At 35.3% G+C, this 11,383-nt stretch overlaps 1 pseudogene; it reads left to right on the top strand.

The window, feature by feature from the left end:
- The first annotated feature begins 1,342 nt into the window (after positions 1-1,342).
- On the top strand, positions 1,343-11,114 carry LOC148737539 (uncharacterized; annotated as a pseudogene).
- Positions 11,115-11,383: the final 269 nt, after the last annotated feature.

Raw genomic sequence — 11,383 nt, 5'->3', positions numbered from 1 at the left:
GAACTGTACATTGCTTAACATAACTTTAATTCAGTTCTGGGTACGGTTGAAGTTATTATTATTATTATTATTATTTTTATTATTATTATTATTATTATTATTTTTAATATTCTATCTATTTATTCTACTTATTTCAATCAGAGTCAGCAGATTTTTAAATACATTTTGTTTTGTTTTCTTCCTTAGCAAACCTATTACTAATGTAACTACATTTGAAATTTAGTTATTATCGACATATGAAAATATAAAGAGCTATAAATTCGATTGTAAATAGATTCTATCACTTGAAATAAAGTTATAGCTCCCCCTAGGTTTTTTTTTATATTCGTATTATAATATTGCTACTACCTTAAGATCATTATTTCTTATGGAATTAACGGCAGATTGGGCAAATTTAATGGCTTAATAGAGGGGCAGGGTTTTCAATGGTACTTATACTTTGTTGTAATTCAGAACTTTGTTATCCCACAGCTGGCGAATCTGAGGAGAAAGTGGAGAGTGATGAAAATCCAGTACCTAGTGAGAAAGGTAAATGACAGGAAAGCTTTTTACTGGTCACTTCAGAGGCTAATGCACTAAATGAGCTGTGAAAGCATACCTTTCATTTTTCTAGTCACTGGAAAATCCGCGATTCTTTAATAAGCTGAGGTAAAGGACAAGATTGAAAGACTGAGTACTAGTGTTCTTTTTGGTCAAATACAGAACTTTATGAAGCCAAAAAAGTTGAACAAGAAGAGAAGGGGCTTGAGCCTGACATGGAGATTGCAGATAGGGGTAATATTCCTTATAAATCAGTCAATGTACACTCAAAGCACTTATATAGTGAAGAATAATCAGTCCAACTTATCGCCTGAAGAAAGTCGAAAAAAGAAGTCCCTGAATTGAAAGCACAAAACAGAACACTTGAGAATTATTATGCGTCGTCACAGTGAAGGGCCAGAAACTGTCTTGAAGGACTGAAATTCAATATTGTCACATTTGAATTTGTGGAGCTGACTTACCTTTTATAACATTTATAGCCTTACAGATATTTGCTCGGATATACAATACATAGCTGCCACGTGGTACATCTCATTAAATTCAAAAAATGGTTATGACAAGGTGTACCTCAATTTTTAAGACATTTCAACACAGACAAGGGAGCATTGTGTTTGAATTAATAGACTCATAACATGGTAACTTCATTTGTACATATTTCTATCTCTTTTTGTAACAAGGTGAAGAAAAAGTGTTTGATACCAGGCTTTAGCTCTCTGTTTTCGAACCAAGGTAAATGTTTATTATATTTGTTTTAATATTGAAACCACCGACTGACGGGGTGCGGAAACAAAGCTTATGAAAAATGTTGTGTTTTGATTCATATCATGAGATTGTTAAAAGTTTGGAAAGACTGGAAAGCCGTAAGACTACATCAACTTATTGGGCTAATGACTGTGAGGCTGACCGAGCTGTCTATCTAACAGCTGTTGTGACTATCAGGTTTAGTTTTTGCCTGAACTTTTGCCGGATTGTCTTCCTGACTGTACGCTAAACCAGTTGGCAGGGCAATCGCCTGACCCATTTTTTTGGCTGCCTGCCTGGAACAGACACCCCAAACGGATTGCCGACCTTCTGATTGTCTGATCGGTAGATCAAGTAACCAACTAATTAGATATGTTTTGCTTTCGTTTATCATTGTGCTTTTCTTCTTTTTATCAGTAAAGAGACCGTCAGGGCTGGAGAAAGGAATTAAAGAATTCACCGGAGAGAAAAAAAGGATTTCTAGTAATCATCACGTACAGTGTCTGTGAAAGTAGCTTAGTGAACACAATCTGACGAGTTTTCGTTTCCCCTGATTTAGTCATAACGTAAATTAGTTAGCTTGTGCACTAAACTTTAGATTCAATATAACTTGGATATATCAACAAAGTTGAAGTGGTAAATTGCCCATCGTAACGATCACAAAAGCTGACGTTTCGAGCGTTAGCCCTTCGCTCCGGCGAAGGGCTAACGCTCGAAACGTTAGCTTTTGTAATCGTTACGGTGGCCAATTTACCACTTCAATTTAGTTGATATATCCAAGTTATTTCACTACTCCCACCGACGCAGCCCCAAACAGTTTCTATCGAAACCATCAGCCTTTATTCATTTAGATTCAATAGCAGGGTATAGTTAATATTAATATTGGGCGCCATCTCTGAATAGGTGGCAGTTCTGTCTTTATTTCCGAATTCAATGAGTCTGTTTCTTTTCTTTATTTATTAATTCTTTTGCTCCGTTCCGATATGTCTAACTAAGCGATAATGTAGGTCTATTGCTTTTAGCATATACTAACATGACCTGGTTTGTAGAAAACAGAGCAGAAAACGTAATTTGATAAAATAACATATATCATAATGGCAAACACAAATGTTTAACTCTCAGATTGTGTATTGACAGCTGAGTGTTATAAGTATCTCTAGTTTAGGAAACAAACAAGCACTATTTGAGAAAAAGAAATCAACCTAATCTTGAGGAAAATACGTCGATCACAGCAGATTTAGTAGCATAACAAAGCTCTGTGGCTCATTCTTAACTCAAAACAAGTGTGGGAGTATTTTGTACTTAAAGTGCATTATTAATCTAAAAAGAACAGTATTTAGAAGGACTATAAAACAGCTTGTTCGGTTCATATGGCAGATGCTTAGTAGTATCCTAGTAATCTAAATAGTTAATTTCTTAGAACTCTTTGACTCGTTTACAAGCATTTTCAGTTAATGAAAGTAACGGAAACGGTTATTTGAGACTGCAGATTATATCAAAGAACTTAGGAAAAGTTTATGGTCAAGACTTTAGCTATGAGAGGTTATATAACGATAGCCTACCTAACTTAGTTCCACGACTCGTCTAGTGAGCAATCGAGCTAAGTGTCGAGTTTTTTGTTTGTTTGTTTTGTTTTATTTATTTTGTTTTTGTTTGTTTTTCTTTGTTTTGCTTTGCTTTGATTTGCTCTGCTTTGCTTTGCCTTGTTTTGTTTTGTTTTGTTTTGTCTCGTTCTATTTTGTTTTACTTGTTTCATTGGTATCTCTAAATGGAAAGAAAAATAATAAAAATGAACAAAAAAAGGAGAAGATTTTACTAAATAGCACATCACTAATTAGTGTTCAGGCCTTAATTGATATCAGTAGCTCATTTTTGCAATCGTTATAACTTAATTTCAATTTTTTAGAGTAAAGTAGACCTAAAGTGAAGTCTAAGTAAATGACTTCGACAAACGTTTGGGTAATTAAGTCAGTTAAAGTTAATGCTAGGAAAACAATATGAATAGCTTTTTTGCACAAATCGATTGCTAGTATTTTGCACTCAAGCTGCGAGTCGAAATATTGAATTTCATGGGTATCTCTAGTTGAAAAATAGACAAATGAATAAAACCAAACTACGCTTATATTATTGATATTTCTCTTAAAAATAAAGTGATAATAATAATAATAATAATAATAATAATAATAATAATAATAACTAATTAAGTAAATAGAAAGGTCTAAGAATATCACTCCGTTAGATATTTGGTAGTGTTTCAGGTCTAATTTTGTAGTTCATTTCTAAATTGTTTAACTCATTTTGAGAATTCTAGCTCATTGTAGCACGTGGTATTCAATCTGTTTGAGAACATGGTTCAAATGCAATCATCAAACAAGGCTGTTACAGTGAGAATAATTTGAACATGAAAGTGGCTTTTGGAGGGACATGGCACCCGAGTTTAGAACATTGTACCAAGCTATTAAGTTGTCAACGAGGGAGTCAGATCATCTTTACTGTAAACCAGAGCCTTCAATAAAACACCGTTTAGACCTTACCTTTGAGTCTGATGTCAGGAAAGTGTCAAGTCTCGCTTGAGCTTTATCTGCAGTCTTATTAAATCAAATGAAGCTTGACTTTTGACTTTTGTAAAAGTTTTAAGTAATCTAAAAAATATTATTCTTATAAACAATGGAATTGTTACAGATGGGCTGTTGGATGAGCTTCATTGAAAAATTTGGAACAATAATGCAGATTTTGTTTAGTTACATTTTTTTGCTTCTTCGCTGCACTGTTTTCAGTGCTCTGTATCTATTTAATCTAGCTTCCTTCGGCAAAACAACAACGTGAAATAACAAAAAAAAATGCTTTCTTCGAGAAAAGGGTACCCCGACGGCGAATTATTAACCTTTGCAATTCATCAATTCAAACTTAACACTGCTCATATAACTCTTCCTAAAGATGAAGTCTGACGCCGCTGAGGAAGGTTGTAGCATTGACCCATTCGCAAAATTTCTTATATTTGGGTGAACAATTACTGAATTGTGAATTTCGTTATTTTAAGCAACATTATAACTACAGATCTGCTGTACGTTATGAAACATTCTAACTAATTGGGCTAGACCTGAAAGATGAAGCTTTTCCTATAAAGTCACCAGGATTATAAACATCAATTACAAGGAGAAAGGGCGCTTAAAATTTCTTTTTGTATTTCCCTATAAATCAACAGAGAACGAAATTACTTGACCTAAATCATTCTAACACGACGATGTGTGTAGGATCTGCTGATTGATAATTTTTCACGCAAAATACTCTTACTTTGTCATGCTGACCTTTATCTGGGTGTTCAAATCTTTGACACCTATGAAATTTAAAACGTTAAGTCTAACAACCCAAACCACTTTTTATATAACACAAGAGAACTCAGGTTTGTAATTTATCCCAAGGTAATTGTAACATACTGGTAAAATGTAATACAGGTAGGTATGTGGATTGATTCCCTGAACAAAGTTATAAGCAGCTGAAACCACCTGAAAACCGAAGTATATTCATAGAAATCGAGATTGTGCTCATCAATTATATGGAGAAAGGACCCTCACAGTTCTATTTTACCAGTTTATTATCAACAGTGGATGAGATCATGAAGGTCATAGAAATCTGTCATTTATAATTATCTTTATAACATCTGAACCATTCCATCTCATAGAATATACTTATTTTGTGCTGCTAACCTTTACTTTTCTGTTGAGAAATTAAAAAAAAGTAAAGAGTACTCTAAAATGTTAAGTCAAAACTAATCAAACACTTAAATCACGCAAGAAACTGAACCTAAATAAATAAATTGCGCTACGTCGTTTCTTTGTAATTTATCCCGAGGTAATTTTAACATACTATTAAAGTCTAATACAAACCAGCATGTTCTTATGAATTTGTTTTTGAAAAAGAAATTATAAACAGCTTCTCCTAAATATATTTTTTCTTTGGACAAGAAACAAGGTATGTACAAGACATAAAAATCCAGGTGAGATATTTTTAAAATTTAGTATGTAAACATTACAACAAAATACTCATATTCTTCTGCGTTTCTATGGGTGCTGATGCATGGACGATCTATGTTGATGGTATGATTAGTCTAGCAATTGGGTTAACGAATGAAACATTGACCTGTTAAATAGTAGCAAAAGACTGGCAACATTTGTTCTTTCTCTGTTTAAACGTTGATTCTTCTCATCATGTATTTTTAATTTCCAGCGCCATTTTGAATAATTGACGTAATTACTACATCGAAACATGCATAGGCGAGCATAAATAGTGCAATAAGTTTGTATGATTTTATGCTTAGCTGGCTGTCCAGCGAACAAAAGTAAATCTTAAAATCTGAATTTTAGCAAGTCATTTGCCTTTAAGGTCGTAATAGTAGCAAGTATGATAAATATTGTAAGAAATAGACAACTTTTTTGATAGACATGTTTCGGCATGCTTATGCCATCTTCAAGCAGTGAGTAACTGAACGTGAGTAACTATATAACAGACAAATAGATGAATAAAATTTTCCACTTCCTCCCTACCCCGCGCTTTCAAATGGGAATTTTCGCCGCGCTGAGTCTCGCGCTTGTAGACGTAAACTATCGCCTGCTAGCAAGCTAGAGGCTGTCACAACAGTTGCTGTACACTGTCTTCTATCCCTTTGAGGAGATTTTTCCCCTTTAATTCTAGATCCTTGTGGTTCTTCCTTTTCATTCGTTACAGTAATAATGAGGAATATTCTAACTATCATCGATGCACTGTGAAATGCATGCATAAATGAGTCTATCTTGTATTTTACCTGGAATAACTTTGGGACTGACCGCCATTATACGTTGTAGATGCTATGCAATTACTATGGAAACACCCACAATGACTTTCTCATATTTCGATTATCGCCCATATCCAGTGAGGCCGAGAGAATATTTCAAATTTAATCAAAGGACTTCTAAGGTTTATTCGATGTGTAGACGTTTTATCTTGAACAAGGTTAACTGACATGAATAATAAGAATGGGTAATATTGTTATATAAAGCAACTTTGAGAATAAGTATGCAAATTTCTATTTTAAAAATTAATATGAAAAGGTCGGGACTTAAAGAGTACATTATTAAAAAAACAAAAGATAAACTTCAGTTATGAGGTTTTCTGAGCAACAACACTCGATTATGTCTGGACGTAGGTTTTTCGAAGTTCTTCTTATCACAACTGCAATATGATAAAAAAAAGTGTTTACTGCGGTGAAATTATAAGTTTAGTTTTATGTCTTTCACAAGACTGATTCATTAACGATCTGCTGATGAAAACTTTGTCGGTTGCAAAATTTGGAGAAATAAGACTCAAGACGTAGATGATTTGCGTAGAAAAACATAAGCAATACCTAAGGTATTCTCGTTTGTTTGCTTTTGTTTTTGTTTTAAACATAATGGGAAGTTAAGTAGATCGAGTTCCTGGCAAGTACAGGTATGCTTAAAATTTCTTCTTGCCAAACAAAAGCCTCAGCGATATGAGGTTAATATTTTTCTTGTACCCTAACTTTTACAGGATAGACATTTTAATTCTTTTGCCGCGAGGCCAAGGTAATTTTCCCTTCCTCTTTACATCTTTTTTACTCCCTTTTAGCTTAGCTTTTCTATCGTACAGATATTCCTGACGAAAAAAGCCAAAAACTTCGCTTTTTCCGTTTCTGTGATTTTATGGACAAAACACTATAACTAAACCACTGTCTGGTTTTATATCATAACGACTCAGTATTTCAGTGTAATAGATGTAGGCCATTGATAGCTTAACAAAAATACGTATGCTCAAATTTAGATCAAGAAGGCGAATAGGTTCGATAGGTTCTTCACTCAGGTCTATGTTGTTTGGTCACAACCGTATTTTCCATTCAACAACTAGACATCTAGTATGTTTAGTATAATGCAGTTTTGGGTGCGATGAATTTTTGTGTCATGGCCATTCGTCCGACCAGTCTAAGATTTCGGTGTTTTGGTTGAGGTTAATTAGGCTGATGCAAAAAAGAAGATAATAATAAAAAAAAAATAATAATAATAATAACAATAATAATAATCATAATAATAATAATGATAATTTTAATAATGACAATAATAATAATGATGATAATAATAAATAGATTAAAGCAGGAGTCTTCCCTCAAGTTGCAGTAGTAATGCGTGGTTCTGATGGTATTTATTGGCCATTTGAACTACTTTTGTACTTGTTTACCCATAAATATATATCACGGTTTTGAGAGTGATTAAGTTCTCAAAAATACTGTTTGTATTTCAGTACATTGGGCTCCTAATCAGTAAAGGAGGATATGAATTGAACTGATGGTTTGTTGCGTTTTAGCTACCGATGTTTAAATAGATCGACACTTTTACACTTTAAATTTTCCAGAAAATAAGGTAACTATAAGCCATAAAAGTAACAGTCTCCCCAAGAGGCTCTGATATCGCCATAGCAACCTCATATGCAGTATTAATTATTTCAACATGGTGTAAAACCAGTTGCTAGGTACTCAATGGGTTGTGGAAGGTGCGAGCCATCGAGGAAAAAACATTTTAAAATGATGTTGACGTAAAGGTAATCAATAACTCTTTTGTGTGGGGTTAAGACAACGAACGTTGTAATAAATCAACCACATTTTGTTGCAATTTTGCTTTTTTAGCGTCTCGACATCGATCTCTTAGTACCTCCAGGTTTTTAAATAAATAAATAATTCTAAGATTTATGAATGATGTCCCTAGTTTCTTTTTATTTTAACTCATGTACAAGAGCCTGACGAAGAAAAGGAGTTTGCAATAAAGCAATCGGACTTCGTGATGCTAAATTACGATTTTGAGACGCCAAAATTTTCTCTTGCCCTGGTGTCTCAAAAAAATAAGTAGAACTGTAAACAAATCAGTAATTTCGTTTCTCTCTTTTTGCAAAAAGTATTTATGGCGAGAGTAAATCAAAAAACGATGTCTTATAGCGCGCTGTTAGAAATAATCAGTTGCATTTTAAGTTGCTTAGATGGAAACCGCGTTTCCCCTCAGAGAGAGGGTAATGTCTGAGTACCTACTAAATCATGGGGCACTCAACTTAAGTTTGCGCACACCCTTTAAGAGCCACTGACTTTCAACATCGAAAGTCCGCAGACAGATGCAAAACTTGGAGATTCATTTAGTTTTCCCGAAAGGACCCTTTTGATGAGCCTTTTTCAAAAATTATATCAAAAAGTTCTGTCGCGCCTTTCTTTCTGCGAAATATTGAAAAGTTCAAAATACCTCTAGGTGACCGTTGTGGCCCCCCCCCTCCCCCCCCAAAGAGCAATGAAAAATTACGCAACCTCGGTAACTTCGTACGTCACAAAGCGATGCAATCACGATTTTAAATGGAGGTCAATGGAGGGGCTAAATGAAAGCGACAGCTGGCGTTTCTCAGATTTCTCACATGTTTCTGACACTGTGTTCACAAACGCTGTGTTCACAAACCCTGAGAAGTCAATGGTGCCATGACGTCGCAAAGTTCTCACTGCTGAACGCAGTCGATCAGTGTACTCATTTTATAAAATCGAGCCCCGCTAAAATATGCATTGATAGGTTTAGAATCAGACGTCAACGCCCAAGTACCCCTTGGAATTTTACAGACCGCGTCTATTTCTTCATGATGACGAAGGGAAAAAGGCAGGATAGGCACATTTAACCAAAACCATTCCTACCATCCGACATCAAAACTCCGATAATTACTTAATAAGCATAGATAGTGATGGGAGAGGCATTTTTGTTGGATTCAATGCCAGTTGGGCAAGTCAATCACGGTTTTATTGGTCGCTGAGTGTCAACTGCAAGTGTGTAAAAATATGTTTTCTTTAAGAATTTTTTGATTAATCTAAACATCTTCGGAATATGCAGCTCATGTACTCTACCTACATGCTCTAATGTGCTCTTTCACAAATCATTAAGCAGCGTCATTATTTGGGTAAACAATAATAAATTGTATAATTCATAATCAAAGACTTCCCACATTTACTGACCAACTACACGTTATAAGATACTCTAAAGAATTCAACTTTACCTGAAAGCTGTACATGCAAATATCCTTCAAAGTCAGGGATTTTGAATATCAAGTAGGTTGATATGCTTAAAGTTTTAGTTTTATATCTTAGCTGATCAACAGAAAATGAATTTATAACGTCTAAAGATATCTGACATAGATCTGTTTATGATTTGCTGATTAACAACTCTGATTCGGGCTTTCGTTTTGAAGCGTTACCGTAGCTTTGAAGGTTTCTGGTGTATGGTTGCCGTTTATTTTTGTACTGGTTGCCAGAGGAAGCAAGTCAAACTAAAAAACAATTACAGATTTTTTTAAATATTGAATAACATTTGAAATTTTAACTTACAATTCGTAGGGCACTCCATCCTTCTGATAGATCTTTTGGTGATCTCTGGCTGACCGTTATTTTGAATATTGGATTTTTCGCGACTTTAAATAAAAAGAGGGGTTGGTCCCCAGACTCCCTGGGACAACGCTCTGACGCCAAAACTGTAAAACACTAAGTGCAAATCAAACTCTTTCTCCAGAAACACTGTTCAGGATAGCGAAATTTGTCGCATTAAGGCCCTGGCCGTAAGGGTGGATTTGAGTAACGCGGGTTTTGTTGTCAATGAAGACAAATCGGTATGGGAACCCACCCAAGTATTGGACTGGCTGGGTTTAACCTGGAATTCCGCACTAAGTACTTTAAAAATTGTAGAAAGAAGAATTGTTAAGATAATCAATACAATTGATCATATCATCGAAGCCGATTTCAAAGTGTCTGCTAAAGAGTTGGCCTCCTTTACAGGTCAAATTATCTCTACCGGCCCCGTAGTTGGTAGCATTGGCAGAATGATGACCAGACATTGTGTCTTCTCCACCTTTTGCAGGGATAACTGGGATTCTATATCCCTTCTCGACGATTACTGCAAGAAAGAACTGTATTTTTGGAAAAAAAATACGTAGGTTTTGCTTTGTAAGTAAAGATCTAAGTTAATTTGTTTATTCGGATGCCAGTGCTACTGGAAGTGGAGCAATTATTGACTTTAACAATGATTTTGTGTGCCACAAAATGTGGTCGGAGAACGAGAGAAGTCAAAGTTCAACGTAGAGGGAGTTATCCGTTATTGAGTTTTCATTACAATCATTTGCGTCAGCGTTGGAAGGATCACACGTTAAGTGGCTTACATATAGCCAAGTAGCTGCTAAGATTGTTGAAGTGGGTAGCATGAAATTAGATTTGCATAAAATGGCCCGAAGGATTTTTGATATTTGTATTCGATCAGGAATTCAGTTAGAAGTGCAATGGATCCCTCGCACTTCGAATCAGAAAGCTGATTATATAAGTCGTTTAATTAACACTGACGATTGGCAAATTACTAGAGAAATTTTTTCTTCTTCTTGATGGCCTGTGGGGCCCGCATAGTGTAGATTGCTTTGCTAATTATTATAATCACAAGCTCCCCAAGTATTTCTCCAGGTTTTGGAATCCCAACACCTCGGGGCTTTATTTTTTTCTTTCAATCTCTTAGGGGAGAAAATTGTTTAGTTGTCCCTCCAGTTGGTATCATCTCACGCGTTTTGCATTATCTCAAATCCCAGGAGGCCGTTGGTACGCTCGTTATACCTCTTTGGCCTTCGGCTCATTTCTGGCCTTTAATTGCACACATGTATAGTCGTTATCTTGTGGCTGACAGTATTCATATCGGGAATGAGGTTCTAACCCACGGAAGAACCTTAATTCGCTCTTAGGGTCTGATCTTTTCACAGGAAATATTATTGCCTTTAGATTGAAATTTACTGAGTAATTCATTAGAGGGAGTGTCCACTAGCCTAAAGATTATTTACATTTGGTGGCGCTGGCCAAGGCAGTGTACTGTTCATCTATGAAGCAATGGCCTATTTATAGCCTATCATTTCATGTGGTGCTGGCTTAAACGGAGTATAGTTGATATATGTGGCGCTGGCCCAATCTATGGTTGTTGATTTACGTGGCTCTGGCCCATACGATAGTGTTTCGTCTTACTGGCCCCAACAACGATTGAGTTTTGAACGGTTACTAAAAGACGTTTTTTCT

The sequence above is a fragment of the Stylophora pistillata genome, chromosome 2 (genome assembly GCF_964205215.1).
Source record: "Stylophora pistillata chromosome 2, jaStyPist1.2, whole genome shotgun sequence".
NCBI lineage: Eukaryota > Metazoa > Cnidaria > Anthozoa > Scleractinia > Pocilloporidae > Stylophora > Stylophora pistillata.
Note: the sequence above shows the minus strand (reverse complement) of the source record. Positions and strands in the feature narration are given on the sequence as shown.